Genomic DNA, 26,459 nt, shown 5'->3' with positions numbered 1-26,459 from the left:
AAAGTCAGAATTATGCTAAAACAGGTAAAGGCTACGGATGAGGGAATGTGGTACATAGGATTTGACCGCAAATGTTGTGGAGACCCATTAGTGGCTTTCTGGGTAGTAATCAACCCAGCAGATGTTACAGACCTGACAAGTGAGATATCCTCTTCAACTGGGGCACCCTATAGAGTAAACCTCTCTGAGGGAGGTAGTGAGACCGGGGCTGTGGTGAAGATAGTGCAAACTATAGACCTGAAGGAAGTAGTACAGGTGGAGACGGGTACAGGGATCCTAACCTGTGGTTGGAATGGATTCAGTATACGGCAAGAACTATGTCTAAAGAGGACTGTTATGCCTGTGGGACAGCCAAACCACGGTTAACAACTACTCCGTTCCCCTTGACGGGCTTTAACTCTCCGTCAGGTTTATCTTGCATGATTAAATTGTTCAAGCCACCTGGGAATGTGATGAAGGAGTCTTGTAGTAACTTGCACTATCTGTATCCCCCGATAACAAAGTCACCCCGACCTAGGTTACCTCCGTTTGAAGTCTCAGGAAGTCTTACTATTGTTTCTCTAGGACTGATAAAATAGGATACAGGGTAGGGCATCTTAGCTCCTGCTCCCACACAGAGAATGTCACAACTAAAGAGACCATGACTAATCTCTCCTCTTTGTTGCAGCCAGAGGATTTTAGAAACCAAAACCAGGCCCGTGCTGACATCTGGTGGTTGTGTGGTGATGACAGACTGTGGCCTCACCTACATACTAATTGGACAGGAACCTGTGCGCTAGCTCAGCTGGTAATGCCCTTCACTCTCATCAAACAATCAAATGTGTCAGAGACTGGTGAGTTGTCACGTAGAAAGCGGGACCTCCTCCCGGGATCCTTTGATGAAAGGATATATATTGATGGGATAGGAGTACCTCGAGGGGTTCCAGAAGAATACAAAGCTAGGAATCAGATCGCAGCTGGGTTTGAATCAAGTCTTTTCTGGTGGTCAACAATTAATAAAAACGTAGATTGGATAAATTATATTTACTATAACCAGCAAAGATTTATAAACCACACTCGTGATGCAATAAAGGGATTGGCTGAGCAGACAGCGGCAACTAGCTTAATGGCATGGCAGAATAGAATAGCTTTAGATATGCTTTTGGCTGAGCGGGGCGGAGTTTGTGTTCTGTTTGGATCTATGTGCTGTACTTTCATCCCCAACAATACAGCACCGGACGGGTCCGTGACCAAAGCGCTTCAGGGACTCACCACGCTGGCGAACGAACTGGCTGAGAACTCTGGTATTGATAGCTCCCTAAACGGTTGGTTTGATAACATATTTGGTAAATGGAAAACTATTGTTGTAACTATTCTGGGTGCAGCTATAGCTTCTATGGGTATGCTTGTTCTTTGTGGATGTTGTCTTATTCCCTGTGTCCGAGGGTTGGTGAGCAAGGCGATGGAAAAGGCCGTTTCCCAACAGATGGTGAGATACGGCCCAATCCCGGACTCCGACCTGAGGAATGAAGGATATGACCTACCAGGCTTGGTGGAGGATGACGACAATTCAGATAGTTTGAGACTGGATGAAACTTTTCTTAGTTCTAATGTGTGAAGGTTGCAGTGAAAATCTAACGAAGAGCTGTGATTGGATGTTAACCTAGAACTACAAATCTCTAGTTTAAAAGTAATTGTAATGACTTTTGTGTATTAAAGTCTCGTTTTAAGTATGATGTACTAATTAATCAATATTGCAGGATGTGATGAAGCAAATGTTCTTCACTATAGGCTTAGACTGTTGTTTCCAGATAGTGGGTAAACAGGTTAGGTACCATTGCTAAATAGTAACATTACGCTTTTAATCATGGGGTAACCCTGATGAACCTGTATTGAATGAGACACTTTTTAATGTTTTTATATGCAAACCAACTTATATACTTCAATGAGTGTGATTTATTTCTATAACAACATATATTTTGTATGTGCGTAATATTTAGTCAAAGGGTGGATTGATAGATTAATTATTAATGACTAATTATTACACCCTGAAACTGTGTATAATGTGTTGTGTGAGTGTAGGACCAGTAAGCTACCATTGAGCTACTATTTAGCAAAATGAGTAAGAGTTAGACCAGACAACAATGGAGAACTGTCTAAACCAAGATAAAGGGGCCTCCCAATTTAGGGAGGATGCGATATCTGCACCTGGCCGAGCAAGGAGTGGGAAAAGATAAGAACAGTGATGGTCAGGAGAGCAGAGGAAAACATGAGCTGAGCCGAGGTGTGTGTGTGTTTACAAGATGTGTATAGGGGGGGCAGGATTTTTAGTATGACTTATGTGTATAAAAGGATTGTACCACCATTTTGTTTCAGAATTCTCAATGAATAAATATCTCTGACTATGCAGACCGGGACTCTGGCCGTTACTTAAATCCCAAAAGACTTACAACCTTTTGGGAGACGCACAGAGAAACTGAAATAGTTTGTTAAATAATTCACATAACAGAAGTCCATCCACATCGCTCAAGCCAAAGTAAGTTCTCCACAATTAATATTTGTAGCGATTAAAATTCAGCCAACGAAGGCCAAGGAGAGAGAGAGAGAGACAGAGAGAGAGAGACAGAGACAGAGAGAGAGAGACAGAGACAGAGAGAGAGAGAGAGAGAGAGAGAGAGACAGAGAGAGAGAGAGAGAGAGAGAGAGAGAGAGAGAGAGAGAGAGAGAGAGATGACCTGGAGGGAGTTCCAGACCTCAGCTTTTTATGAAGCAGAAAAGTAGAGATGGGTGACTAAGTAACAAGTGAAGGATTTGGCACTCTCCGAGAAAGATAATCTTTTGGGCAAGCACAATCAATCTGCACTTTTGTAAAAAAGTCGGCGAAAACCACAGGAAAAGCTACCCTCCTTCGAGCCAGATTTGAACCAGCGACCTAAGGATTGCTGCAATTTCACCTACAGTCCTCCGCTCTACCAACTGAGCTATCGAAGGTGACAGGGAAAAAGCAACGCCGATCCCTTACATTCAATAAGGAGGGTCAGAAGAGATGCTGAATCAAAGCTGCCCTTTTATAGCTTGACCTGCTGAGATTGGTGGGTCCATGGAGATGCCGGGGATTGAACCCGGGGCCTCATACATGCAAAGCATTCACTCTACCACTGAGCTACATCCCCTCAGCTGGCAAGTAGTTGCATATGGAGATAGAGAAAAAAAGAGCAGAGGGAAAAGAATGCTGTTTAGCCCCTTCATGGATTTGGTTTTCAGACCTGTCCCTGGTGGTCTAGTGGTTAGGATTCGGCGCTCTCACCGCCGCGGCCCGGGTTTGATTCCCGTTCAGGGAATGAAACATTTTTGGCAAAACACAACGCAAACATCTCATACGTCTAAAAAGTTGGCACAAGCCACAAAAATAGTTGCCCCCCTTTGAGCCAGTGACCTCAGGATTCTTGAAATTTCACCTACAGTCCTTTTACTCTACCAACTGAGGTATCGAAGGTCAACAAGTGAAGGATTTGGCACTCTCCGAGAAATATAATATTTTGGGCAAGCACAATCAATCTGCACTTTCGTAAAAAAGTTGGCGAAAACCACAGGAAAAGCTACCCTCCTTCGAGCCGGATTTGAACCAGCGACCTAAGGATTGCTGCAATTTCACCTACAGTCCTCCGCTCTACCAACTGAGCTATCGAAGGTGACAAAGAAAAAGCAACGCCGATCCCTTAGATTCAATAAGGAGGGTCAGAAGAGATGCTGAATCACAGCTGCCCTTTTATAGCTTGACATGCTGAGATTGGTGGGTCCATGGAGATGCCGGGGATTGAACCCAGGGCCTCATACATGCAAAGCATGCGCTCTACCACTGAGCTACATCCCCTCAGCTGGCAAGTAGTTGCATATGGAGATAGAGAAAAAAAGAGCAGAGGGAAAAGAATGCTGTTTAGCCCCTTCATGGCTTTGGTTTTCAGACCTGTCCCTGGTGGTCTAGTGGTTAGGATTCGGTGCTCTCACCGCTGCGGCCTGGGTTCGATTCCCGGTCAGGGAATGAAACATTTTTGGCAAAACACAACGCAAACATCTCATACGTCTAAAAAGTTGGCACAAGCCACAAAAATAGTTGCCCCCCTTTGAGCCAGTGACCTCAGGATTCTTGAAATTTCACCTACAGTCCTTTTACTCTACCAACTGAGGTATCGAAGGTCAACAAGTGAAGGATTTGGCACTCTCCGAGGAAGATAATCTTTTGGGCAAGCACAATCAATCTGCACTTTCGTAAAAAGTTGGCGAAAACCACAGGAAAAGCTACCCTCCTTCGAGCCGGATTTGAACCAGCGACCTAAGGATTGCTGCAATTTCACCTACAGTCCTCCGCTCTACCAACTGAGCTATCGAAGGTGACAGGGAAAAAGCAACGCCCGATCCCTTAGATTCAATAAGGAGGGTCAGAAGAGATGCTGAATCAAAGCTGCCCTTTTATAGCTTGACCTGCTGAGATTGGTGGGTCCATGGAGATGCCGGGGATTGAACCCGGGGCCTCATACATGCAAAGCATGCGCTCTACCACTGAGCTACATCCCCTCAGCTGGCAAGTAGTTGCATATGGAGATAGAGAAAAAAAGAGCAGAGGGAAAAGAATGCTGTTTAGCCCCTTCATGGACTTGGATCTCAGACCTGTCCCTGGTGGTCTGGTGGATAGGATTCGGCGCTCTCACTGCCGCGGCCTGGGTTCGATTCCCGGCCAGGGAATGAAACATTTTTGGGAAAACACAACGCAAACATCGCATACGTCTAAAAAGTTGGCACAAGCCACAAAAATAGTTGCCCCCCTTTGAGCCAGTGACCTCAGGATTCTTGAAATTTCACCTACAGTGATTTTGCTCTACCAACTAAGGTATCGAAGGTCAACAAGTGAAGGATTTGGCACTCTCCGAGGAAGATAATCTTTTGGGCAAGCACAATCAATCTGCACTTTCGTAAAAAAGTTGGCGAAAACCACAGGAAAAGCTACCCTCCTTCAAGCAGGATTTGAACCAGCCACCTAAGGATTGCTGCAATTTCACCTACAGTCCTCTGCTCTACCAACTGAGCTATCGAAGGTGACAAAGAAAAAGCAACGCCGATCCCTTAGATTCAATAAGGAGGGTCAGAAGAGATGCTGAATCAACGCTGCCCTTTAATAGCTTGACCTGCTGAGATTGGTGGGTCCATGGAGATGCCGGGGATTGAACCCGGGGCCTCATACATGCAAAGCATGCGCTCTACCACTGAGCTACATCCCCTCAGCTGGCAAGTAGTTGCATATGGAGATAGAGAAAAAAAGAGCAGAGGGAAAAGAATGCTGTTTAGCCCCTTCAAGGATTTGGATCTCAGACCTGTCCCTGGTGGTCTAGTGGTTAGGATTAGGCGCTCTCACCGCCGCGGCCCGGGTTCGATTCCTGGTCAGGGAATGAAACATTTTTGGGAAAATACAACGCAAACATCTCATACGTCTAAAAAGTTGGCACAAGCCACAAAAATAGTTGCCCCCCTTTGAGCCAGTGACCTCAGGATTCTTGAAATTTCACCTACAGTGATTTTGCTCTACCAACTAAGGTATCGAAGGTCAACAAGTGAAGGATTTGGCACTCTCCGAGGAAGATAATCTTTTGGGCAAGCACAATCAATCTGCACTTTCGTAAAAAAGTTGGCGAAAACCACAGGAAAAGCTACCCTCCTTCGAGCCAGATTTGAACCAGCGACCTAAGGATTGCTACAATTTCACCTACAGTCCTCCGCTCTACCAACTGAGCTATTGAATGTGACAGGGAAAAAGCAACGCCGATCCCTTAGATTCAATAAGGAGGGTCAGAAGAGATGCTGAATCAATGCTGCCCTTTTATATCTTGACATGCTGAGCTTGGTGGGTCCATGGAGATGCCAGGGATTGAACCCAGGGCCTCATACATGCAAAGCATGCGCTCTACCACTGAGCTACATCCCCTCAGCTGGCAAGTAGTTGCATATGGAGATAGAGAAAAAAAGAGCAGAGGGAAAAGAATGCTGTTTAGCCCCTTCATGGCTCTGGTTTTCAGACCTGTCCCTGGTGGTCTAGTGGTTAGGATTCGGTGCTCTCACCGCCGCGGCCTGTGTTCGAATCCCGGTCAGGGAATGAAACATCTTTGGGAAAACACAACGCAAGTCTAAAAGTTGGCACAAGCCACAAAAATAGTTGCCCCCCTTTGAGCCAGTGACCTCAGGATTCTTGAAATTTTACCTACAGTGATTTTGCTCTACCAACTAAGGTATCGAAGGTCAACAAGTGAAGGATTTGGCACTCTCCGAGGAAGATAATCCTTTGGGCAAGCACAATCAATCTGCACTTTTCAGTAAAAGTTGGCGAAAACCACAGGAAAAGCCACCCTCTTGAACCAGCGACCTAAGGATTGCTACAATTTCACCTACAGTCCTCCGCTCTACCAACTGAGCTATCGAAGGTGACAGGGCAAAAGCAACGCCGATCCCTTGGATTAAATAAGGAGGGTCAGAAGAGATGCTGAATCAAAGCTGCCCTTTTATAGCTTGACCTGCTGAGATTGGTGGGTCCATGGAGATGCCGGCGATTGAACCCGGGGCCTCATACATGCAAAGCATGCGCTCTACCACTGAGCTACATCCCCTTCAGCTGGCAAGTAGTTGCATATGGAGATAGAGAAAAAAAGAGCAGAGGGAAAAGAATGCTGTTTAGCCCCTACATGGCTCTGGGTTTCAGACCTGTCCCTGGTGGTCTAGTGGATAGGATTCGGTGCTCTCACCGCCGTGGCCTGGGTTTGATTCCCGGTCAGAGAATGAAACATTTTTGGGAAAACACAACGCAAACATCTCATACGTCTAAAAAGTTGGCACAAGCCACAAAAATAGTTGCCCCCCTTTGAGCCAGTGACCTCAGGATTCTTGAAATTTTACCTACAGTGATTTTGCTCTACCAACTAAGGAATCGAAGGTCAACAAGTGAGGGATTTGGCACTCTCCGAGGAAGATAATCTTTTGGGCAAGCACAATCAATCTGCACTTTCGTAAAAAAGTTGGCGAAAACCACAGGAAAAGCTACCCTCCTTCGAGCCGGATTTGAACCAGCGACCTAAGGATTGCTGCAATTTCACCTACAGTCCTCCGCTCTACCAACTGAGCTATCGAAGGTGACAGGAAAAAGCAACGCCGACCCCTTAGATTCAATAAGGAGGGTCAGAAGAGATGCTGAATCACAGCTGCCCTTTTATAGCTTGACCTGCTGAGATTGGTGGGTCCATGGAGATGCCGGGGATTGAACCCGGGGCCTCATACATGCAAAGCATGCGCTCTCCCTACTGAGCTACATCCCCTCAGCTGGCAAGTAGTTGCATATGGAGATAGAGAAAAAAAGAGTAGAGGGAAAAGAATGCTGTTTAGCCCCTTCAAGGATCTGGATCTCAGACCTGTCCCTGGTGGTCTAGTGGTTAGGATTTTGCGCTCTCACCGCCGCGGCCCGGGTTCGATTCCCGGTCAGGGAATGAAACATTTTTGGGAAAACACAACGCAAACATCTCATACGTCTAAGAAGTTGGCACAAGCCACAAAAATAGTTGCCCCCCTTTGAGCCAGTGACCTCAGGATTCTTGAAATTTCACCTACAGTGATTTTGCTCTACCAACTAAGGTATCGAAGGTCAACAAGTGAAGGATTTGGCACTCTCCGAGGAAGATAATCTTTTGGGCAAGCACAATCAGTCTGCACTTTCGTAAAAAAGTTGGCGAAAACCACAGGAAAAGCTACCCTCCTTCGAGCCGGATTTGAACCAGCGACCTAAGGATTGCTGCAATTTCACCTACAGTCCTCCGCTCTACCAACTGAGCTATCGAAGGTGACAGGGCAAAAGCAACGCCGATCCCTTAGATTCAATAAGGAGGGTCAGAAGAGCTGCTGAATCAAAGCTGCCCTTTTATAGCTTGACCTGCTGAGATTGGTGGGTCCATGGAGATGCCGGGGATTGAACCCAGGGCCTCATACATGCAAAGCATGCGCTCTACCACTGAGCTACATCCCCTCAGCTGGCAAGTAGTTGCATATGGAGATAGAGAAAAAAAGAGCAGAGGGAAAAGAATGCTGTTTTAGCCCCTTCATGGATTTGGTTTTCAGACCTGTCCCTGGTGGTCTAGTGGTTAGGTTTCGGTGCTCTCACCGCCGCGGCCTGGGTTTGATTCCCGGTAAGGGGAATGAAACATTTTTGGGAAAACACAACGCAAACATCTCATACGTCTAAAAAGTTGGCACAAGCCACAAAAATAGTTGCCCCCCTTTGAGCCAGTGACCTCAGGATTCTTGAAATTTCACCTACAGTGATTTTGCTCTACCAACTAAGGTATCGAAGGTCAACAAGTGAAGGATTTGGCACTCTCCGAGGAAGATCATCTTTTGGGCAAGCACAATCAGTCTGCACTTTCGTAAAAAAGTTGGCGAAAACCACAGGAAAAGCTACCCTCCTTCGAGCTGGATTTGAACCAGCGACCTAAGGATTGCTGCAATTTCACCTACAGTCCTCCGCTCTACCAACTGAGCTATCAAAGGTGACAAAGAAAAAGCAACGCCCGATCCCTTAGATTCAATAAGGAGGGTCAGAAGAGATGCTGAATCAACGCTGCCCTTTAATAGCTTGACCTGCTGAGATTGGTGGGTCCATGGAGATGCCGGGGATTGAACCCGGGGCCTCATACATGCAAAGCATGCGCTCTACCACTGAGCTACATCCCCTCAGCTGGCAAGTAGTTGCATATGGAGATAGAGAAAAAAAGAGCAGAGGGAAAAGAATGCTGTTTAGCCCCTTCAAGGATTTGGATCTCAGACCTGTCCCTGGTGGTCTAGTGGTTAGGATTCGGCGCTCTCACCGCCGCGGCCCGGGTTCGATTCCCTGGTCAGGAATGAAACATTTTTGGGAAAACACAACGCAAACATCTCATACGTCTAAAAAGTTGGCACAAGCCACAAAAATAGTTGCCCCCCTTTGAGCCAGTGACCTCAGGATTCTTGAAATTTCACCTACAGTGATTTTGCTCTACCAACTGAGGTATCGAAGGTCAACAAGTGAAGGATTTGGCACTCTCCGAGGAAGATAATCTTTTGGGCAAGCACAATCAATCTGCACTTTCGTAAAAAAGTTGGCGAAAACCACAGGAAAAGCTACCCTCCTTCGAGCCAGATTTGAACCTGCGACCTAAGGATTGCTGCAATTTCACCTACAGTCCTCCGCTCTACCAACTGAGCTATCGAAGGTGACAGTTAAAAAGCAACGCCGATCCCTTAGATTCAATAAGGAGGGTCAGAAGAGATGCTGAATCAATGCTGCCCTTTTATATCTTGACATGCTGAGCTTGGTGGGTCCATGGAGATGCCAGGGATTGAACCCAGGGCCTCATACATGCAAAGCATGCGCTCTACCACTGAGCTACATCCCCTCAGCTGGCAAGTAGTTGCATATGGAGATAGAGAAAAAAAGAGCAGAGGGAAAAGAATGCTGTTTAGCCCCTTCATGGCTCTGGTTTTTCAGACCTGTCCCTGGTGGTCTAGTGGTTAGGATTCGTGCTCTCACCGCCGCGGCCTGTGTTCGAATCCCGGTCAGGGAATGAAACATCTTTGAGAAAAACACAACGCAAACGTCTAAAAAGTTGGCACAAGCCACAAAAATAGTTGCCCCCTTTGAGCCAGTGACCTCAGGATTCTTGAAATTTTACCTACAGTGATTTTGCTCTACCAACTAAGGTATCGAAGGTCAACAAGTGAAGGATTTGGCACTCTCCGAGGAAGATAATCCTTTGGGCAAGCACAATCAATCTGCACTTTCGTAAAAAAGTTGGCGAAAACCACAGGAAAAGCCACCCTCCTTCAACCAGCGACCTAAGGATTGCTACAATTTCACCTACAGTCCTCCGCTCTACCAACTGAGCTATCGAAGGTGACAGGGCAAAAGCAACGCCCGATCCCTTGGATTAAATAAGGAGGGTCAGAAGAGATGCTGAATCAAAGCTGCCCTTTTATAGCTTGACCTGCTGAGATTGGTGGGTCCATGGAGATGCCAGGGATTGAACCCGGGGCCTCATACATGCAAAGCATGCGCTCTACCACTGAGCTACATCCCCTCAGCTGGCAAGTAGTTGCATATGGAGATAGAGAAAAAAAGAGCAGAGGGAAAAGAATGCTGTTTAGCCCCTTCATGGATTTGGTTTTCTGACCTGTCCCTGGTGGTCTAGTGGTTAGGAATTGGTGCTCTCACTGCCGAGGCCTGGGTTCGATTCCCGGTAAGGGAATGAAACATTTTGGGGAAAACACAACGCAAACATCTCATACGTCTAAAAAGTTGGCACAAGCCACAAAAATAGTTGCCCCTTTGAGCCAGTGACCTCAGGATTCTTGAAATTTCACCTACAGTCCTTTTACTCTACCAACTGAGGTATCGAAGGTCAACAAGTGAAGGATTTGGCACTCTCCGAGGAAGATAATCTTTTGGGCAAACACAATCAATCTGCACTTTCGTAAAAAAGTTGGCGAAAACCACAGGAAAAGCTACCCTCCTTCGAGCCGGATTTGAACCAGCGACCTAAGGATTGCTGCAATTTCACCTACAGTCCTCCGCTCTACCAACTGAGCTATCGAAGGTGACAGGGAAAAAGCAACGCCGATCCCTTAGATTCAATAAGGAGGGTCAGAAGAGATGCTGAATCAACGCTGCCCTTTAATAGCTTGACCTGCTGAGATTGGTGGGTCCATGGAGATGCCGGGATTGAACCCGGGGCCTCATACATGCAAAGCATGCGCTCTACCACTGAGCTACATCCCCTCAGCTGGCAAGTAGTTGCATATGGAGATAGAGAAAAAAGAGCAGAGGGAAAAGAATGCTGTTTAGCCCCTTCAAGGATTTGGATCTCAGACCTGTCCCTGGTGGTCTAGTGGTTAGGATTAGGCGCTCTCACCGCCGCGGCCCGGGTTCGATTCCCTGGTCAGGGAATGAAACATTTTTGGGAAAATACAACGCAAACATCTCATACGTCTAAAAAAGTTGGCACAAGCCACAAAAATAGTTGCCCCCCTTTGAGCCAGTGACCTCAGGATTCTTGAAATTTCACCTACAGTGATTTTGCTCTACCAACTAAGGTATCGAAGGTCAACAAGTGAAGGATTTGGCACTCTCGAGGAAGATAATCTTTTGGGCAAGCACAATCAATCTGCACTTTTGTAAAAAAAGTTGGCGAAAACCACAGGAAAAGCTACCCTCCTTCGAGCCAGATTTGAACCAGCGACCTAAGGATTGCTACAATTTCACCTACAGTCCTCCGCTCTACCAACTGAGCTATTGAATGTGACAGGGAAAAAGCAACGCCGATCCCTTAGATTCAATAAGGAGGGTCAGAAGAGATGCTGAATCAATGCTGCCCTTTTATAGCTTGACATGCTGAGCTTGGTGGGTCCATGGAGATGCCAGGGATTGAACCCAGGGCCTCATACATGCAAAGCATGCGCTCTACCACTGAGCTACATCCCCTCAGCTGGCAAGTAGTTGCATATGGAGATAGAGAAAAAAAGAGCAGAGGGAAAAGAATGCTGTTTAGCCCCTTCATGGCTCTGGGTTTCAGACCTGTCCCTGGTGGTCTAGTGGATAGGATTCGGTGCTCTCACCGCCGTGGCCTGGGTTTGATTCCCGGTCAGGGAATGAAACATTTTTGGGAAAACACAACGCAAACATCTCATACGTCTAAAAAGTTGGCACAAGCCACAAAAATAGTTGCCCCCCTTTGAGCCAGTGACCTCAGGATTCTTGAAATTTCACCTACAGTGATTTTGCTCTACCAACTAAGGTATCGAAGGTCAACAAGTGAAGGATTTGGCACTCTCCGAGAAAGATAATCTTTTGGGCAAGCACAATCAATCTGCACTTTCGTAAAAAAGTTGGCGAAAACCACAGGAAAAGCTACCCTCCTTCGAGCCGGATTTGAACCAGCGACCTAAGGATTGCTGCAATTTCACCTACAGTCCTCCGCTCTACCAACTGAGCTATCGAAGGTGACAGGGAAAAAGCAACGCCGATCCCTTAGATTCAATAAGGAGGGTCAGAAGAGCTGCTGAATCAAAGCTGCCCTTTTATAGCTTGACCTGCTGAGATTGGTGGGTCCATGGAGATGCCGGGGATTGAACCCAGGGCCTCATACATGCAAAGCATGCGCTCTACCACTGAGCTACATCCCCTCAGCTGGCAAGTAGTTGCATATGGAGATAGAGAAAAAAGAGCAGAGGGAAAAGAATGCTGTTTAGCCCCTTCATGGATTTGGTTTTCAGACCTGTCCCTGGTGGTCTAGTGGTTAGGTTTCGGTGCTCTCACCGCCGCGGCCTGGGTTCGATTCCCGGTAAGGGAATGAAACATTTTTGGGAAAACACAACGCAAACATCTCATACGTCTAAAAAGTTGGCACAAGCCACAAAAATAGTTGCCCCCCTTTGAGCCAGTGACCTCAGGATTCTTGAAATTTCACCTACAGTGATTTTGCTCTACCAACTAAGGTATCGAAGGTCAACAAGTGAAGGATTTGGCACTCTCCGAGGAAGATAATCTTTTGGGCAAGCACAATCAATCTGCACTTTTGTAAAAAAGTTGGCGAAAACCACAGGAAAAGCTACCCTCCTTCGAGCCAGATTTGAACCTGCGACCTAAGGATTGCTGCAATTTCACCTACAGTCCTCCGCTCTACCAACTGAGCTATTGAATGTGACAGGGAAAAAGCAACGCCGATCCCTTAGATTCAATAAGGAGGGTCAGAAGAGATGCTGAATCAATGCTGCCCTTTTATATCTTGACATGCTGAGCTTGGTGGGTCCATGGAGATGCCAGGGATTGAACCCAGGGCCTCATACATGCAAAGCATGCGCTCTACCACTGAGCTACATCCCCTCAGCTGGCAAGTAGTTGCATATGGAGATAGAGAAAAAAAGAGCAGAGGGAAAAGAATGCTGTTTAGCCCCTTCATGGCTCTGGTTTTCAGACCTGTCCCTGGTGGTCTAGTGGTTAGGATTCGGTGCTCTCACCGCCGCGGCCTGTGTTCGAATCCCGGTCAGGGAATGAAACATCTTTGGGAAAACACAACGCAAACGTCTAAAAAGTTGGCACAAGCCACAAAAATAGTTGCCCCCCTTTGAGCCAGTGACCTCAGGATTCTTGAAATTTTACCTACAGTGATTTTGCTCTACCAACTAAGGTATCGAAGGTCAACAAGTGAAGGATTTGGCACTCTCCGAGGAAGATAATCCTTTGGGCAAGCACAATCAATCTGCACTTTCGTAAAAAAGTTGGCGAAAACCACAGGAAAAGCCACCCTCCTTCGAACCAGCGACCTAAGGATTGCTACAATTTCACCTACAGTCCTCCGCTCTACCAACTGAGCTATCGAAGGTGACAGGGCAAAAGCAACGCCGATCCCTTGGATTAAATAAGGAGGGTCAGAAGAGATGCTGAATCAAAGCTGCCCTTTTATAGCTTGACCTGCTGAGATTGGTGGGTCCATGGAGATGCCAGGGATTGAACCCGGGGCCTCATACATGCAAAGCATGCGCTCTACCACTGAGCTACATCCCCTCAGCTGGCAAGTAGTTGCATATGGAGATAGAGAAAAAAAGAGCAGAGGGAAAAGAATGCTGTTTAGCCCCTTCATGGATTTGGTTTTCTGACCTGTCCCTGGTGGTCTAGTGGTTAGGAATTGGTGCTCTCACTGCCGAGGCCTGGGTTCGATCCCGGTAAGGGAATGAAACATTTTGGGAAAACACAACGCAAACATCTCATACGTCTAAAAAAGTTGGCACAAGCCACAAAAATAGTTGCCCCCCTTTGAGCCAGTGACCTCAGGATTCTTGAAATTTCACCTACAGTCCTTTTACTCTACCAACTGAGGTATCGAAGGTCAACAAGTGAAGGATTTGGCACTCTCCGAGGAAGATAATCTTTTGGGCAAACACAATCAATCTGCACTTTCGTAAAAAAGTTGGCGAAAACCACAGGAAAAGCTACCCTCCTTCGAGCCGGATTTGAACCAGCGACCTAAGGATTGCTGCAATTTCACCTACAGTCCTCCGCTCTACCAACTGAGCTATCGAAGGTGACAGGGAAAAAGCAACGCCGATCCCTTATATTCAATAAGGAGGGTCAGAAGAGATGCTGAATCAAAGCTGAACCTTTTATAGCTTGACCTGCTGAGATTGGTGGGTCAATGGAGATGCCGGGGATTGAACCCGGGGCCTCATACATGCAAAGCATGCGCTCTACCACTGAGCTACATCCCCTCAGCTGTCAAGTAGATGCATATGGAGATAGAGAAAAAAAGAGCAGAGGGAAAAGAATGCTGTTTAGCCCCTTCATGGCTCTGGGTTTCAGACCTGTCCCTGGTGGTCTAGTGGTTAGGATTCGGTGCTCTCACCGCCGTGGCCTGGGTTTGATTCCCGGTCAGGGAATGAAACATTTTTGGGAAAACACAACGCAAACATCTCATACGTCTAAAAAGTTGGCACAAGCCACAAAAATAGTTGCCCCCTTTGAGCCAGTGACCTCAGGATTCTTGAAATTTCACCTACAGTGATTTTGCTCTACCAACTAAGGTATCGAAGGTCAACAAGTGAGGGATTTGGCACTCTCCGAGGAAGATAATCTTTTGGGCAAGCACAATCAATCTGCACTTTCGTAAAAAAGTTGGCGAAAACCACAGGAAAAGCTACCCTCCTTCGATCCGGATGTGAACCAGCGACCTAAGGATTGCTGCAATTTCACCTACAGTCCTCCGCTCTACCAACTGAGCTATCGAAGGTGACAGGAAAAAAGCAACGCCGATCCCTTAGATTCAATAAGGAGGGTCAGAAGAGATGCTGAATCAAAGCTGCCCTTTTATAGCTTGACCTGCTGAGATTGGTGGGTCCATGGAGATGCCGGGGATTGAACCCAGGGCCTCATACATGCAAAGCATGCGCTCTACCACTGAGCTACATCCCCTCAGCTGGCAAGTAGTTGCATATGGAGATAGAGAAAAAAAGAGCAGAGGGAAAAGAATGCTGTTTAGCCCCTTCATGGATTTGGTTTTCTGACCTGTCCCTGGTGGTCTAGTGGTTAGGATTCGGTGCTCTCACTGCCACGGCCTGGGTTCGATTCCCGGTAAGGGAATGAAACATTTTTGGGAAAACACAACGCAAACATCTCATACGTCTAAAAAGTTGGCACAAGCCACAAAAATAGTTGCCCCCCTTTGAGCCAGTGACCTCAGGATTCTTGAAATTTCACCTACAGTCCTTTTACTCTACCAACTGAGGTATCGAGGTCAACAAGTGAAGGATTTGGCACTCTCCGAGGAAGATAATCTTTTGGGCAAGCACAATCAATCTGCACTTTCGTAAAAAGTTGGCGAAAACCACAGGAAAAGCTACCCTCCTTCGAGCCAGATTTGAACCAGCGACCTAAGGATTGCTGCAATTTCCTCCGCTCTACCAACTGAGCTATCGAAGGTGACAGGGAAAAAGCAGAGCCGATCCCATAGATTCAATAAGGAGGGTCAGAAGAGATGCTGAATCAAAGCTGCCCTTTTATAGCTTGACCTGCTGAGATTGGTGGGTCCATGGAGATGCCGGGGATTGAACCCGGGGCCTCATCCATGCAAAGCATGCGCTCTACCACTGAGCTACATCCCCTAAACTGGCAAGTAGTTGCATATGGAGATAGAGAAAAAAGAGCAGAGGGAAAAGAATGCTGTTTAGCCCCTTCATGGATTTGTATTTCAGACCTGTCCCTGGTGGTCTAGTGGTTAGGATTCGGTGCTCTCACCGCTGCGGCCCGGGTTCGATTCCCCAGTCAGGGAATGAAAAATTTTTGGGAAAACACAACGCAAACATCTCATACGTCTAAAAAGTTGGCACAAGCCACAAAAAAATAGTTGCCCCCCTTTGAGCCAGTGACCTCAGGATTCTTGAAATTTCACCTACAGTGATTTTGCTCTACCAACTAAGGTATCGAAGGTCAACAAGTGAAGGATTTGGCACTCTCCGAGGAAGATAATCTTTTGGGCAAGCACAATCAATCTGCACTTTCGTAAAAAGTTGGCGAAAACCACAGGAAAAGCAACCCTCCTTCGAGCCGGATTTGAACCAGCGACCTAAGGATTGCTGCAATTTCACCTACAGTCCTCCGCTCTACCAACTGAGCTATCGAAGGTGACAGGGAAAAAGCAACACCGATCCCTTAGATTCAATAAGGAGGGTCAGAGAGATGCTGAATCAAATCTGCCCTTTTATAGCTTGACCTGCTGAGATTGGTGGGTCAATGGAGATGCCGGGATTGAACCCGGGGCCTCATACATGCAAAGCATGCGCTCTACCACTGAGCTACATCCCCTCAGCTGGCAAGTAGTTGCATATGGAGATAGAGAAAAAAGAGCAGAGGGAAAAAGAATGCTGTTTAGCCCCTTCATGGATTTGGTTTTCTGACCTGTCCCTGGTGGTCTAGTGGTTAGGATTCGGTGCTCTCACTGCCGCGGCCTGGGTTCGATTCCCGGTAAGGGAATGAAACATTTTGGGAAAACACAACGCAAACATCTCATACGTCTAAAAAGTTGGCACAAGCCACAAAAATAGTTGCCCCCTTGAGCCAGTGACCTCAGGATTCTTGAAATTTCACCTACAGTCCTTTTACTCTACCAACTGAGGTATCGAAGGTCAACAAGTGAAGGATTTGGCACTCTCCGAGGAAGATAATCTTTTGGGCAAGCACAATCAATCTGCACTTTCGTAAAAAAGTTGGCGAAAACCACAGGAAAAGCTACCCTCCTTCGAGCCGGATTTGAACCAGCGACCTAAGGATTGCTGCAATTTCACCTACAGTCCTCCGCTCTACCAACTGAGCTATCGAAGGTGACAGGGTAAAAGCAGAGCCGATCCCTTAGATTCAATAAGGAGGGTCAGAAGAGATGCTGAATCAAAGCTGCCCTTTTATAGCTTGACCTGCTGAGATTGGTGGTCCATGGAGATGCCGGGGATTGAACCCGGGGCCTCATACATGCAAAGCATGCACTCTACCACTGAGCTACATCCCCTCAGCTGGCAAGTAGTTGCATATGGAGATAGAGAAAAAAAGAGCAGAGGGAAAGAATGCTGTTTAGCCCCTTCATGGCTCTGGGTTTCAGACCTGTCCCTGGTGGTCTAGTGGATAGGATTCGGCGCTCTCACTGCCGCGGCCTGGGTTCGATTCTCGGTCAGGGAATGAAACATTTTTGGGAAAATACAACGCAAACATCTCATACGTCTAAAAAGTTGGCACAAGCCACAAAAATAGTTGCCCCCCTTTGAGCCAGTGACCTCAGGATTCTTGAAATTTCACCTACAGTCCTTTTACTCTACCAACTGAGGTATCGAAGGTCAACAAGTGAAGGATTTGGCACTCTCCGAGGAAGATAATCTTTTGGGCAAGCACAATCAATCTGCACTTTCGTAAAAAAGTTGGCGAAAACCACAGGAAAAGCTACCCTCCTTCGAGCCGGATTTGAACCAGCGACCTAAGGATTGCTGCAATTTCACCTACAGTCCTCCGCTCTACCAACTGAGCTATCGAAGGTGACAGGGAAAAAAGCAGAGCCGATCCCTTAGATTCAATAAGGAGGGTCAGAAGAGATGCTGAATCAAAGCTGCCCTTTTATAGCTTGACCTGCTGAGATTGGTGGGTCCATGGAGATGCCGGGGATTGAACCCGGGGCCTCATACATGCAAAGCATGCGCTCTACCACTGAGCTACATCCCCTCAGCTGGCAAGTAGTTGCATATGGAGATAGAGAAAAAAAGAGCAGAGGGAAAAGAATGCTGTTTAGCCCCTTCATGGCTTTGGATCTCAGACCTGTCCCTGGTGGTCTAGTGGTTAGGATTTGGCGCTCTCACCGCCGTGGCCCGGGTTCGATTCCCGGTCAGGGAATGAAACATTTTTGGCAAAACACAACGCAAACATCTCATACGTCTAAAAAGTTGGCACAAGCCACAAAAATAGTTGCCCCCCTTTGAGCCAGTGACCTCAGGATTCTTGAAATTTCAACTACAGTCCTTTTACTCTACCAACTGAGGTATCGAAGGTCAACAAGTGAAGGATTTGGCACTCTCCGAGGAAGATAATATTTTGGGCAAGCACAATCAATCTGCACTTTCGTAAAAAAGTTGGCGAAAACCACAGGAAAAGCTACCCTCCTTCGAGCCGGATTTGAACCAGCGACCTAAGGATTGCTGCAATTACCTCCGCTCTACCAACTGAGCTATCGAAGGTGACAGGGAAAAAGCAACGCCGATCCCTTAGATTCAATAAGGAGGGTCAGAAGAGCTGCTGAATCAAAGCTGCCCTTTTATAGCTTGACCTGCTGAGATTGGTGGGTCCATGGAGATGCCGGGGATTGAACCCGGGGCCTCATACATGCAAAGCATGCGCTCTACCACTGAGCTACATCCCCTCAGCTGGCAAGTAGTTGCATATGGAGATAGAGAAAAAAAGAGCAGAGGGAAAAGAATGCTGTTTAGCCCCTTCATGGCTCTGGGTTTTAGACCTGTCCCTGGTGGTCTAGTGGTTAGGATTCGGCGCTCTCACCGCCTCGGCCAGGGTTCGATTCCCGGTCAGGAAATGAAACGTTTTTGGGAAAACACAACGCAAACATCTCATACGTCTAAAAAGTTGGCACAAGCCACAAAAATAGTTGCCCCCCTTTGAGCCAGTGACCTCAGGATTCTTGAAATTTCACCTACAGTCCTTTTACTCTACCAACTGAGGTATCGAAGGTCAACAAGTGAAGGATTTGGCACTCTCCGAGGAAGATAATATTTTGGGCAAGCACAATCAATCTGCACTTTCGTAAAAAAGTTGGCGAAAAGCTACCCTCCTTCGATCCGGATTTGAACCTGCGACCTAAGGATTGCTGCAATTTCACCTACAGTCCTCCGCTCTACCAACTGAGCTATCGAAGGTGACAGGGAAAAAGCAACGCCGATCCCTTAGATTCAATAAGGAGGGTCAGAAGAGATGCTGAATCAAAGCTGCCCTTTTATAGCTTGACCTGCTGAGATTGGTGGGTCCATGGAGATGCCGGGGATTGAACCCGGGGCCTCATACATGCAAAGCATGCGCTCTACCACTGAGCTACATCCCCTCAGCTGGCAAGTAGTTGCATATGGAGATAGAGAAAAAAAGAGCAGAGGGAAAAGAATGCTGTTTAGCCCCTTCATGGATTTGGTTTTCAGACCTGTCCCTGGTGGTCTAGTGGTTAGGATTTTGCGCTCTCACCGCCGCGGCCTGGGTTCGATTCCCGGTAAGGGAATGAAACATTTTTGGGAAAACACAACGCAAACATCTCATACGTCTAAAAAGTTGGCACAAGCCACAAAAATAGTTGCCCCCCTTTGAGCCAGTGACCTCAGGATTCTTGAAATTTCACCTACAGTGATTTTGCTCTACCAACTGAGGTATCGAAGGTCAACAAGTGAAGGATTTGGCACTCTCCGAGAAAGATAATCTTTTGGGCAAGCACAATCAATCTGCACTTTCGTAAAAAAGTTGGCGAAAACCACAGGAAATGCTACCCTCCTTCGAGACAGATTTGAACCAGCGACCTAAGGATTGCTGCAATTTCAACTACAGTCCTCCGCTCTACCAACTGAGCTATCGAAGGTGACAGGGAAAAAGCAACGCCGATCCCTTAGATTCAATAAAGAGGGTCAGAAGAGATGCTGAATCACAGCTGCCCTTTTATAGCTTGACCTGCTGAGATTGGTGGGTCCATGGAGATGCCAGGTATTGAACCCGGGGCCTCATACATGCAAAGCATGCGCTCTACCACTGAGCTACATCCCCTCAGCTGGCAAGTAGTTGCATATGGAGATAGAGAAAAAAAGAGCAGAGGGAAAAGAATGCTGTTTAGCCCCTTCAAGGATTTGGATCGCAGACCTGTCCCTGGTGGTCTAGTGGTTAGGATTTTGCGCTCTTACCGCCGCGGCCCGGGTTCGATTCCCGGTCAGGGAATGAAACATTTTTGAGAAAACACAACGCAAACATCTCATACGTCTAAAAAGTTGGCACAAGCCACAAAAATAGTTGCCCCCCTTTGAGCCAGTGACCTCAGGATTCTTGAAATTTCACCTACAGTGATTTTGCTCTACCAACTGAGGTATCGAAGGTCAACAAGTGAAGGATTTGGCACTCTCCGAGAAAGATAATCTTTTGGGCAAGCACAATCAATCTGCACTTTCGTAAAAAAGTTGGCGAAAACCACAGGAAATGCTACCCTCCTTCGAGACAGATTTGAACCAGCGACCTAAGGATTGCTGCAATTTCAACTACAGTCCTCCGCTCTACCAACTGAGCTATCGAAGGTGACAGGGAAAAAGCAACGCCGATCCCTTAGATTCAATAAAGAGGGTCAGAAGAGATGCTGAATCACAGCTGCCCTTTTATAGCTTGACCTGCTGAGATTGGTGGGTCCATGGAGATGCCAGGTATTGAACCCGGGGCCTCACACATGCAAAGCATGCGCTCTACCACTGAGCTACATCCCCTCAGCTGGCAAGAGGTTGCATATGGAGATAGAGAAAAAAAGAGCAGAGGGAAAAGAATGCTGTTTAGCCCCTTCAAGGATTTGGATCGCAGACCTGTCCCTGGTGGTCTAGTGGTTAGGATTTTGCGCTCTCACCGCCGCGGCCCGGGTTCGATTCCCGGTCAGGGAATGAAACATTTTTGGGAAAACACAACGCAAACATCTCATACGTCTAAAAAGTTGGCACAAGCCACAAAAATAGTTGCCCCCCTTTGAGCCAGTGACCTCAGGATTCTTGAAATTTCACCTACAGTGATTTTGCTCTACCAACTGAGGTATCGAAGGTCAACAAGTGAAGGATTTGGCACTCTCCGAGAAAGATAATCTTTTGGGCAAGCACAATCAATCTGCACTTTCGTAAAAAAGTTGGCGAAAACCACAGGAAATGCTTCCCTCCTTCGAGCCGGATTTGAACCAGCGACCTAAGGATTGGTGCAATTTCACCTACAGTCCTCCGCTCTACCAACTGAGCTATCGAAGGTGACAGGGAAAAAGCAACGCCGATCCCTTAGATTCAATAAAGAGGGTCAGAAGAGATGCTGAATCACAGCTGCCCTTTTATAGCTTGACCTGCTGAGATTGGTGGGTCCATGGAGATGCCAGGTATTGAACCCGGGGCCTCATACATGCAAAGCATGCGCTCTACCACTGAGCTACATCCCCTCAGCTGGCAAGTAGTTGCATATGGAGATAGAGAAAAAAAGAGCAGAGGGAAAAGAATGCTGTTTAGCCCCTTCAAGGATTTGGATCGCAGACCTGTCCCTGGTGGTCTAGTGGTTAGGATTTTGCGCTCTCACCGCCGTGGCCCGGGTTCGATTCCCGGTCAGGGAATGAAACATTTTTGAGAAAACACAACGCAAACATCTCATACGTCTAAAAAGTTGGCACAAGCTACAAAAATAGTTGCCCCCCTTTGAGCCAGTGACCTCAGGATTCTTGAAATTTCACCTACAGTGATTTTGCTCTACCAACTGAGGTATCGAAGGTCAACAAGTGAAGGATTTGGCACTCTCCGAGAAAGATAATCTTTTGGGCAAGCACAATCAATCTGCACTTTCGTAAAAAAGTTGGCGAAAACCACAGGAAATGCTTCCCTCCTTCGAGCCGGATTTGAACCAGCGACCTAAGGATTGGTGCAATTTCACCTACAGTCCTCCGCTCTACCAACTGAGCTATCGAAGGTGACAGGGAAAAAGCAACGCCGATCCCTTAGATTCAATAAGGAGGGTCAGAAGAGATGCTGAATCACAGCTGCCCTTTTACAGCTTGACCTGCTGAGATTGGTGGGTCCATGGAGATGCCAGGTATTGAACCAGGGGCCTCATACATGCAAAGCATGCGCTCTCCTACTGAGCTACATCCCCTCAGCTGGCAAGTAGTTGCATATGGAGATAGAGAAAAAAAGAGCAGAGGGAAAAGAATGCTGTTTAGCCCCTTCAAGGATTTGGATCTCAGACCTGTCCCTGGTGGTCTAGTGGTTAGGATTTTCCACTCTCACCGCAGCGGCCCGGGTTCGATTCCCGGTCAGGGAATGAAACATTTTTGAGAAAACACAACGCAAACATCTCATACGTCTAAAAAGTTGGCACAAGCTACAAAAATAGTTGCCCCCCTTTGAGCCAGTGACCTCAGGATTCTTGAAATTTCACCTACAGTGATTTTGCTCTACCAACTGAGGTATCGAAGGTCAACAAGTGAAGGATTTGGCACTCTCCGAGAAAGATAATCTTTTGGGCAAGCACAATCAATCTGCACTTTCGTAAAAAAGTTGGCGAAAACCACAGGAAAAAATACCCTCCTTCGAGCCGGATTTGAACCAGCGACCTAAGGACTAATGCAATTTCACCTACAGTCCTCCGCTCTACCAACTGAGCTATCGAAGATGACAGGGAAAAAGCAACGCCGATCCCTTAGATTCAATAAGGAGGGTCAGAAGAGATGCTGAATCAAAGCTGCCCTTTTATAGCTTGACCTGCTGAGATTGGTGGGTCCATGGAGATGCCGGGGATTGAACCCGGGGCCTCATACATGCAAAGCATGCGCTCTACCACTGAGCTACATCCCCTCAGCTGGCAAGTAGTTGCATATGGAGATAGAGAAAAAAAGAGCAGAGGGAAAAGAATGCTGTTTAGCCCCTTCAAGGATTTGGATCTCAGACCTGTCCCTGGTGGTCTAGTGGTTAGGATTTTCCGCTCTCACCGCCGCGGCCCGGGTTCGATTCCCCGGTCAGGGAATGAAACATTTTGAGAAAACACAACGCAAACATCTCATACGTCTAAAAAGTTGGCACAAGCTACAAAAATAGTTGCCCCCCTTTGAGCCAGTGACCTCAGGATTCTTGAAATTTCACCTACAGTGATTTTGCTCTACCAACTGAGGTATCGAAGGTCAACAAGTGAAGGATTTGGCACTCTCCGAGAAAGATAATCTTTTGGGCAAGCACAATCAATCTGCACTTTCGTAAAAAGTTGGCGAAAACCACAGGAAAAAATACCCTCCTTCGAGCCGGATTTGAACCAGCGACCTAAGGATTAATGCAATTTCACCTACAGTCCTCCGCTCTACCAACTGAGCTATCGAAGATGACAGGGAAAAAGCAACGCCGATCCCTTAGATTCAATAAGGAGGGTCAGAAGAGATGCTGAATCAAAGCTGCCCTTTTATAGCTTGACCTGCTGAGATTGGTGGGTCCATGGAGATGGCGGGGATTGAACCCGGGGCCTCATACATGCAAAGCATGCGCTCTACCACTGAGCTACATCCCCTCAGCTGGCAAGTAGTTGCATATGGAGATAGAGAAAAAAAGAGCAGAGGGAAAAGAATGCTGTTTAGCCCCTTCATGGATTTGGTTTTCTGACCTGTCCCTGGTGGTCTAGTGGTTAGGATTCGGTGCTCTCACCGCCGCGGCCTGGGTTTGAATCCCGGTCAGGGAATGAAACATTATTGGGAAAACACAATGCAAACATCTCATACGTCTAAAAAGTTGGCACAAGCCACAAAAATATTTGCCCCCATTTGAGCCAGTGACCTCAGGATTCTTGAAATTTCACCTACAGTCCTTTTGCTCTACCAACTGAGGTATGGAAGGTCAACAAGTGAAGAATTTGGCACTCTGTGAGAAAGATAATCTTTTGGGCAAGCACAATCAATCTGCACTTTCGTAAAAAAGTTGGCGAAAACCACAGGAAAAGCTACCCTCCTTCGAGCCGGATTTGAACCAGCGACCTAAGGATTGCTGCAATTTCACCTACAGTCCTCCGCTCTACCAACTGAGCTATCGAAGGTGACAGGGAAAAAGCAACGCCGATCCCTTAGATTCAATAAGGAGGGTCAGAAGAGATGCTGAATCAAAGCTGCCCTTTTATAGCTTGACCTGCTGAGATTGGTGGGTCCATGGAGATGCCGGGGATTGAACCCGGGGCCTCATACATGCAAAGCATGCGCTCTACCACTGAGCTACATCCCCTCAGCTGGCAAGTAGTTGCATATGGAGATAGAGAAAAAAAGAGCAGAGGGAAATGAATGCTGTTTAGCCCCTTCATGGATTTGGTTTTCTGACCTGTCCCTGGTGGTCTAGTGGTTAGGATTCGGTGCTCTCACCGCCGCGGCCTGGGTTCGATTCCCGGTAAGGGAATGAAACATTTTGGGAAAACACAACGCAAACATCTCATACGTCTAAAAAGTTGGCACAAGCCACAAAAATAGTTGCCCCCTTTGAGCCAGTGACCTCAGGATTCTTGAAATTTCACCTACAGTCATTTTACTCTACCAACTGAGGTATCGAAGGTCAACAAGTGAAGGATTTGGCACTCTCCGAGGAAGATAATCTTTTGGGCAAGCACAATCAATCTGCACTTTCGTAAAAAAGTTGGCGAAAACCACAGGAAAAGCTACCCTCCTTCGAGCCGGATTTGAACCAGCGACCTAAGGATTGCTGCAATTTCACCTACAGTCCTCCGCTCTACCAACTGAGCTATCGAAGGTGACAGGGAAAAAGCAACGCCGATCCCTTAGATTCAATAAGGAGGGTCAGAAGAGATGCTGAATCACAGCTGCCCTTTTATAGCTTGACCTGCTGAGATTGGTGGGTCCATGGAGATGCCAGGGATTGAACCCGGGGCCTCATACATGCAAAGCATGCGCTCTACCACTGAGCTACATCCCCTCAGCTGGCAAGAGGTTGCATATGGAGATAGAGAAAAAAAGAGCAGAGGGAAAAGAATGCTGTTTAGCCCCTTTATGGCTTTGGTTTTCAGACCTGTCCCTGGTGGTCTAGTGGTTAGGATTTTCCACTCTCACCGCAGCGGCCCGGGTTCGATTCCCGGTCAGGGAATGAAACATTTTTGAGAAAACACAACGCAAACATCTCATACGTCTAAAAAGTTGGCACAAGCTACAAAAATAGTTGCCCCCTTTGAGCCAGTGACCTCAGGATTCTTGAAATTTCACCTACAGTGATTTTGCTCTACCAACTGAGGTATCGAAGGTCAACAAGTGAAGGATTTGGCACTCTCCGAGAAAGATAATCTTTTGGGCAAGCACAATCAATCTGCACTTTCGTAAAAAAGTTGGCGAAAACCACAGGAAAAAATACCCTCCTTCGAGCCGGATTTGAACCAGCGACCTAAGGATTAATGCAATTTCACCTACAGTCCTCCGCTCTACCAACTGAGCTATCGAAGATGACAGGGAAAAAGCAACGCCGATCCCTTAGATTCAATAAGGAGGGTCAGAAGAGATGCTGAATCAAAGCTGCCCTTTTATAGCTTGACCTGCTGAGATTGGTGGGTCCATGGAGATGCCGGGGATTGAACCTGGGGCCTCATACATGCAAAGCATGCGCTCTACCACTGAGCTACATCCCCTCAGCTGGCAAGTAGTTGCATATGGAGATAGAGAAAAAAAGAGCAGAGGGAAAAGAATGCTGTTTAGCCCCTTCATGGCTTTGGTTTACAGACCTGTCCCTGGTGGTCTAGTGGTTAGGATTCGGCGCTCTCACCGCCGCGGCCCGGGTTCGATTCCCGGTCAGGGAATGAAACATTTTTGGGAAAACACAACGCAAACATCTCATACGTCTAAAAAGTTGGCACAAGCTACAAAAATAGTTGCCCCCCTTTGAGCCAGTGACCTCAGGATTCTTGAAATTTCACCTACAGTGATTTTGCTCTACCAACTGAGGTATCGAAGGTCAACAAGTGAAGGATTTGGCACTCTCCGAGAAAGATAATCTTTTGGGCAAGCACAATCAATCTGCACTTTCGTAAAAAAGTTGGCGAAAACCACAGGAAATGCTACCCTCCTTCGAGCCGGATTTGAACCAGCGACCTAAGGATTGGTGCAATTTCACCTACAGTCCTCCGCTCTACCAACTGAGCTATCGAAGGTGACAGGGAAAAAGCAACGCCGATCCCTTAGATTCAATAAGGAGGGTCAGAAGAGATGCTGAATCAAAGCTGCCCTTTTATAGCTTGACCTGCTGAGATTGGTGGGTCCATGGAGATGCCGGGTATTGAACCCGGGGCCTCAGACATGCAAAGCATGCGCTCTCCTACTGAGCTACATCCCCTCAGCTGGCAAGTAGTTGCATATGGAGATAGAGAAAAAAAGAGCAGAGGGAAAAGAATGCTGTTTAGCCCCTTCAAGGATTTGGATCTCAGACCTGTCCCTGGTGGTCTAGTGGTTAGGATTTTGCGCTCTCACCGCCGCGGCCCGGGTTCGATTCCCGGTCAGGGAATGAAACATTTTTGAGAAAACACAACGCAAACATCTCATACGTCTAAAAAGTTGGCACAAGCCACAAAAATAGTTGCCCCCCTTTGAGCCAGTGACCTCAGGATTCTTGAAATT

At 47.1% G+C, this 26,459-nt stretch overlaps 59 non-coding genes across 59 annotated transcripts; 19 read left to right on the top strand and 40 right to left on the bottom strand.

Moving 5' to 3' along the window:
- Positions 1 to 2,883: 2,883 nt before the first annotated feature.
- On the bottom strand, positions 2,884 to 2,970 carry trnay-gua. Its single transcript is given in 2 exon segments — positions 2,884 to 2,919; positions 2,934 to 2,970. It is a non-coding gene; the product is annotated as a tRNA-Tyr (tRNA).
- A 278-nt stretch (positions 2,971 to 3,248) lies between these two features.
- On the top strand, positions 3,249 to 3,320 carry trnae-cuc. Its single transcript has one exon. It is a non-coding gene; the product is annotated as a tRNA-Glu (tRNA).
- A 264-nt stretch (positions 3,321 to 3,584) lies between these two features.
- trnay-gua lies at positions 3,585 to 3,671 on the bottom strand. Its single transcript is given in 2 exon segments — positions 3,585 to 3,620; positions 3,635 to 3,671. It is a non-coding gene; the product is annotated as a tRNA-Tyr (tRNA).
- Positions 3,672 to 3,781: 110 nt separating this feature from the next.
- On the bottom strand, positions 3,782 to 3,853 carry trnaa-ugc. Its single transcript has one exon. It is a non-coding gene; the product is annotated as a tRNA-Ala (tRNA).
- A 96-nt stretch (positions 3,854 to 3,949) lies between these two features.
- Positions 3,950 to 4,021, top strand: trnae-cuc. Its single transcript has one exon. It is a non-coding gene; the product is annotated as a tRNA-Glu (tRNA).
- A 263-nt stretch (positions 4,022 to 4,284) lies between these two features.
- On the bottom strand, positions 4,285 to 4,371 carry trnay-gua. Its single transcript is given in 2 exon segments — positions 4,285 to 4,320; positions 4,335 to 4,371. It is a non-coding gene; the product is annotated as a tRNA-Tyr (tRNA).
- Positions 4,372 to 4,482: 111 nt separating this feature from the next.
- Positions 4,483 to 4,554, bottom strand: trnaa-ugc. Its single transcript has one exon. It is a non-coding gene; the product is annotated as a tRNA-Ala (tRNA).
- Positions 4,555 to 4,650: 96 nt separating this feature from the next.
- On the top strand, positions 4,651 to 4,722 carry trnae-cuc. Its single transcript has one exon. It is a non-coding gene; the product is annotated as a tRNA-Glu (tRNA).
- A 264-nt stretch (positions 4,723 to 4,986) lies between these two features.
- Positions 4,987 to 5,073, bottom strand: trnay-gua. Its single transcript is given in 2 exon segments — positions 4,987 to 5,022; positions 5,037 to 5,073. It is a non-coding gene; the product is annotated as a tRNA-Tyr (tRNA).
- Positions 5,074 to 5,183: 110 nt separating this feature from the next.
- On the bottom strand, positions 5,184 to 5,255 carry trnaa-ugc. Its single transcript has one exon. It is a non-coding gene; the product is annotated as a tRNA-Ala (tRNA).
- Positions 5,256 to 5,351: 96 nt separating this feature from the next.
- On the top strand, positions 5,352 to 5,423 carry trnae-cuc. Its single transcript has one exon. It is a non-coding gene; the product is annotated as a tRNA-Glu (tRNA).
- Positions 5,424 to 6,052: 629 nt separating this feature from the next.
- Positions 6,053 to 6,124, top strand: trnae-cuc. The gene has a single exon. It is a non-coding gene; the product is annotated as a tRNA-Glu (tRNA).
- Positions 6,125 to 7,065: 941 nt separating this feature from the next.
- Positions 7,066 to 7,152, bottom strand: trnay-gua. Its single transcript is given in 2 exon segments — positions 7,066 to 7,101; positions 7,116 to 7,152. It is a non-coding gene; the product is annotated as a tRNA-Tyr (tRNA).
- Positions 7,153 to 7,430: 278 nt separating this feature from the next.
- Positions 7,431 to 7,502, top strand: trnae-cuc. The gene has a single exon. It is a non-coding gene; the product is annotated as a tRNA-Glu (tRNA).
- Positions 7,503 to 7,766: 264 nt separating this feature from the next.
- Positions 7,767 to 7,853, bottom strand: trnay-gua. Its single transcript is given in 2 exon segments — positions 7,767 to 7,802; positions 7,817 to 7,853. It is a non-coding gene; the product is annotated as a tRNA-Tyr (tRNA).
- Positions 7,854 to 7,963: 110 nt separating this feature from the next.
- Positions 7,964 to 8,035, bottom strand: trnaa-ugc. Its single transcript has one exon. It is a non-coding gene; the product is annotated as a tRNA-Ala (tRNA).
- A 434-nt stretch (positions 8,036 to 8,469) lies between these two features.
- trnay-gua lies at positions 8,470 to 8,556 on the bottom strand. The gene is given in 2 exon segments: positions 8,470 to 8,505; positions 8,520 to 8,556. It is a non-coding gene; the product is annotated as a tRNA-Tyr (tRNA).
- A 111-nt stretch (positions 8,557 to 8,667) lies between these two features.
- On the bottom strand, positions 8,668 to 8,739 carry trnaa-ugc. Its single transcript has one exon. It is a non-coding gene; the product is annotated as a tRNA-Ala (tRNA).
- Positions 8,740 to 9,171: 432 nt separating this feature from the next.
- Positions 9,172 to 9,258, bottom strand: trnay-gua. The gene is given in 2 exon segments: positions 9,172 to 9,207; positions 9,222 to 9,258. It is a non-coding gene; the product is annotated as a tRNA-Tyr (tRNA).
- Positions 9,259 to 10,551: 1,293 nt separating this feature from the next.
- trnay-gua lies at positions 10,552 to 10,638 on the bottom strand. The gene is given in 2 exon segments: positions 10,552 to 10,587; positions 10,602 to 10,638. It is a non-coding gene; the product is annotated as a tRNA-Tyr (tRNA).
- Positions 10,639 to 10,914: 276 nt separating this feature from the next.
- trnae-cuc lies at positions 10,915 to 10,987 on the top strand. Its single transcript has one exon. It is a non-coding gene; the product is annotated as a tRNA-Glu (tRNA).
- A 630-nt stretch (positions 10,988 to 11,617) lies between these two features.
- Positions 11,618 to 11,689, top strand: trnae-cuc. Its single transcript has one exon. It is a non-coding gene; the product is annotated as a tRNA-Glu (tRNA).
- Positions 11,690 to 11,953: 264 nt separating this feature from the next.
- On the bottom strand, positions 11,954 to 12,040 carry trnay-gua. The gene is given in 2 exon segments: positions 11,954 to 11,989; positions 12,004 to 12,040. It is a non-coding gene; the product is annotated as a tRNA-Tyr (tRNA).
- Positions 12,041 to 12,150: 110 nt separating this feature from the next.
- trnaa-ugc lies at positions 12,151 to 12,222 on the bottom strand. The gene has a single exon. It is a non-coding gene; the product is annotated as a tRNA-Ala (tRNA).
- A 796-nt stretch (positions 12,223 to 13,018) lies between these two features.
- Positions 13,019 to 13,090, top strand: trnae-cuc. The gene has a single exon. It is a non-coding gene; the product is annotated as a tRNA-Glu (tRNA).
- Positions 13,091 to 14,034: 944 nt separating this feature from the next.
- trnay-gua lies at positions 14,035 to 14,121 on the bottom strand. Its single transcript is given in 2 exon segments — positions 14,035 to 14,070; positions 14,085 to 14,121. It is a non-coding gene; the product is annotated as a tRNA-Tyr (tRNA).
- A 111-nt stretch (positions 14,122 to 14,232) lies between these two features.
- trnaa-ugc lies at positions 14,233 to 14,304 on the bottom strand. Its single transcript has one exon. It is a non-coding gene; the product is annotated as a tRNA-Ala (tRNA).
- Positions 14,305 to 14,400: 96 nt separating this feature from the next.
- On the top strand, positions 14,401 to 14,472 carry trnae-cuc. Its single transcript has one exon. It is a non-coding gene; the product is annotated as a tRNA-Glu (tRNA).
- Positions 14,473 to 14,735: 263 nt separating this feature from the next.
- On the bottom strand, positions 14,736 to 14,822 carry trnay-gua. Its single transcript is given in 2 exon segments — positions 14,736 to 14,771; positions 14,786 to 14,822. It is a non-coding gene; the product is annotated as a tRNA-Tyr (tRNA).
- A 110-nt stretch (positions 14,823 to 14,932) lies between these two features.
- Positions 14,933 to 15,004, bottom strand: trnaa-ugc. The gene has a single exon. It is a non-coding gene; the product is annotated as a tRNA-Ala (tRNA).
- A 1,122-nt stretch (positions 15,005 to 16,126) lies between these two features.
- trnay-gua lies at positions 16,127 to 16,213 on the bottom strand. The gene is given in 2 exon segments: positions 16,127 to 16,162; positions 16,177 to 16,213. It is a non-coding gene; the product is annotated as a tRNA-Tyr (tRNA).
- A 609-nt stretch (positions 16,214 to 16,822) lies between these two features.
- Positions 16,823 to 16,909, bottom strand: trnay-gua. The gene is given in 2 exon segments: positions 16,823 to 16,858; positions 16,873 to 16,909. It is a non-coding gene; the product is annotated as a tRNA-Tyr (tRNA).
- A 109-nt stretch (positions 16,910 to 17,018) lies between these two features.
- Positions 17,019 to 17,090, bottom strand: trnaa-ugc. The gene has a single exon. It is a non-coding gene; the product is annotated as a tRNA-Ala (tRNA).
- A 431-nt stretch (positions 17,091 to 17,521) lies between these two features.
- Positions 17,522 to 17,608, bottom strand: trnay-gua. Its single transcript is given in 2 exon segments — positions 17,522 to 17,557; positions 17,572 to 17,608. It is a non-coding gene; the product is annotated as a tRNA-Tyr (tRNA).
- A 111-nt stretch (positions 17,609 to 17,719) lies between these two features.
- trnaa-ugc lies at positions 17,720 to 17,791 on the bottom strand. Its single transcript has one exon. It is a non-coding gene; the product is annotated as a tRNA-Ala (tRNA).
- Positions 17,792 to 17,887: 96 nt separating this feature from the next.
- On the top strand, positions 17,888 to 17,959 carry trnae-cuc. Its single transcript has one exon. It is a non-coding gene; the product is annotated as a tRNA-Glu (tRNA).
- Positions 17,960 to 18,410: 451 nt separating this feature from the next.
- Positions 18,411 to 18,482, bottom strand: trnaa-ugc. Its single transcript has one exon. It is a non-coding gene; the product is annotated as a tRNA-Ala (tRNA).
- Positions 18,483 to 18,903: 421 nt separating this feature from the next.
- On the bottom strand, positions 18,904 to 18,990 carry trnay-gua. The gene is given in 2 exon segments: positions 18,904 to 18,939; positions 18,954 to 18,990. It is a non-coding gene; the product is annotated as a tRNA-Tyr (tRNA).
- A 110-nt stretch (positions 18,991 to 19,100) lies between these two features.
- On the bottom strand, positions 19,101 to 19,172 carry trnaa-ugc. Its single transcript has one exon. It is a non-coding gene; the product is annotated as a tRNA-Ala (tRNA).
- Positions 19,173 to 19,604: 432 nt separating this feature from the next.
- On the bottom strand, positions 19,605 to 19,691 carry trnay-gua. The gene is given in 2 exon segments: positions 19,605 to 19,640; positions 19,655 to 19,691. It is a non-coding gene; the product is annotated as a tRNA-Tyr (tRNA).
- A 614-nt stretch (positions 19,692 to 20,305) lies between these two features.
- On the bottom strand, positions 20,306 to 20,392 carry trnay-gua. The gene is given in 2 exon segments: positions 20,306 to 20,341; positions 20,356 to 20,392. It is a non-coding gene; the product is annotated as a tRNA-Tyr (tRNA).
- A 278-nt stretch (positions 20,393 to 20,670) lies between these two features.
- Positions 20,671 to 20,742, top strand: trnae-cuc. The gene has a single exon. It is a non-coding gene; the product is annotated as a tRNA-Glu (tRNA).
- Positions 20,743 to 21,006: 264 nt separating this feature from the next.
- On the bottom strand, positions 21,007 to 21,093 carry trnay-gua. The gene is given in 2 exon segments: positions 21,007 to 21,042; positions 21,057 to 21,093. It is a non-coding gene; the product is annotated as a tRNA-Tyr (tRNA).
- A 278-nt stretch (positions 21,094 to 21,371) lies between these two features.
- On the top strand, positions 21,372 to 21,443 carry trnae-cuc. The gene has a single exon. It is a non-coding gene; the product is annotated as a tRNA-Glu (tRNA).
- A 264-nt stretch (positions 21,444 to 21,707) lies between these two features.
- Positions 21,708 to 21,794, bottom strand: trnay-gua. Its single transcript is given in 2 exon segments — positions 21,708 to 21,743; positions 21,758 to 21,794. It is a non-coding gene; the product is annotated as a tRNA-Tyr (tRNA).
- A 278-nt stretch (positions 21,795 to 22,072) lies between these two features.
- trnae-cuc lies at positions 22,073 to 22,144 on the top strand. The gene has a single exon. It is a non-coding gene; the product is annotated as a tRNA-Glu (tRNA).
- Positions 22,145 to 22,408: 264 nt separating this feature from the next.
- trnay-gua lies at positions 22,409 to 22,495 on the bottom strand. Its single transcript is given in 2 exon segments — positions 22,409 to 22,444; positions 22,459 to 22,495. It is a non-coding gene; the product is annotated as a tRNA-Tyr (tRNA).
- A 110-nt stretch (positions 22,496 to 22,605) lies between these two features.
- Positions 22,606 to 22,677, bottom strand: trnaa-ugc. Its single transcript has one exon. It is a non-coding gene; the product is annotated as a tRNA-Ala (tRNA).
- Positions 22,678 to 23,108: 431 nt separating this feature from the next.
- Positions 23,109 to 23,195, bottom strand: trnay-gua. The gene is given in 2 exon segments: positions 23,109 to 23,144; positions 23,159 to 23,195. It is a non-coding gene; the product is annotated as a tRNA-Tyr (tRNA).
- Positions 23,196 to 23,473: 278 nt separating this feature from the next.
- On the top strand, positions 23,474 to 23,545 carry trnae-cuc. Its single transcript has one exon. It is a non-coding gene; the product is annotated as a tRNA-Glu (tRNA).
- Positions 23,546 to 23,809: 264 nt separating this feature from the next.
- trnay-gua lies at positions 23,810 to 23,896 on the bottom strand. The gene is given in 2 exon segments: positions 23,810 to 23,845; positions 23,860 to 23,896. It is a non-coding gene; the product is annotated as a tRNA-Tyr (tRNA).
- A 110-nt stretch (positions 23,897 to 24,006) lies between these two features.
- Positions 24,007 to 24,078, bottom strand: trnaa-ugc. Its single transcript has one exon. It is a non-coding gene; the product is annotated as a tRNA-Ala (tRNA).
- A 96-nt stretch (positions 24,079 to 24,174) lies between these two features.
- Positions 24,175 to 24,246, top strand: trnae-cuc. Its single transcript has one exon. It is a non-coding gene; the product is annotated as a tRNA-Glu (tRNA).
- Positions 24,247 to 24,508: 262 nt separating this feature from the next.
- On the bottom strand, positions 24,509 to 24,595 carry trnay-gua. The gene is given in 2 exon segments: positions 24,509 to 24,544; positions 24,559 to 24,595. It is a non-coding gene; the product is annotated as a tRNA-Tyr (tRNA).
- A 278-nt stretch (positions 24,596 to 24,873) lies between these two features.
- trnae-cuc lies at positions 24,874 to 24,945 on the top strand. Its single transcript has one exon. It is a non-coding gene; the product is annotated as a tRNA-Glu (tRNA).
- A 263-nt stretch (positions 24,946 to 25,208) lies between these two features.
- Positions 25,209 to 25,295, bottom strand: trnay-gua. Its single transcript is given in 2 exon segments — positions 25,209 to 25,244; positions 25,259 to 25,295. It is a non-coding gene; the product is annotated as a tRNA-Tyr (tRNA).
- A 278-nt stretch (positions 25,296 to 25,573) lies between these two features.
- On the top strand, positions 25,574 to 25,645 carry trnae-cuc. Its single transcript has one exon. It is a non-coding gene; the product is annotated as a tRNA-Glu (tRNA).
- Positions 25,646 to 25,909: 264 nt separating this feature from the next.
- Positions 25,910 to 25,996, bottom strand: trnay-gua. The gene is given in 2 exon segments: positions 25,910 to 25,945; positions 25,960 to 25,996. It is a non-coding gene; the product is annotated as a tRNA-Tyr (tRNA).
- A 278-nt stretch (positions 25,997 to 26,274) lies between these two features.
- trnae-cuc lies at positions 26,275 to 26,346 on the top strand. Its single transcript has one exon. It is a non-coding gene; the product is annotated as a tRNA-Glu (tRNA).
- The last annotated feature ends 113 nt before the right edge of the window (positions 26,347 to 26,459 follow it).

This window comes from Coregonus clupeaformis, unplaced genomic scaffold (assembly GCF_020615455.1).
Source record: "Coregonus clupeaformis isolate EN_2021a unplaced genomic scaffold, ASM2061545v1 scaf0153, whole genome shotgun sequence".
Classification (NCBI taxonomy): domain Eukaryota; kingdom Metazoa; phylum Chordata; class Actinopteri; order Salmoniformes; family Salmonidae; genus Coregonus; species Coregonus clupeaformis.
Note: the sequence above shows the minus strand (reverse complement) of the source record. Positions and strands in the feature narration are given on the sequence as shown.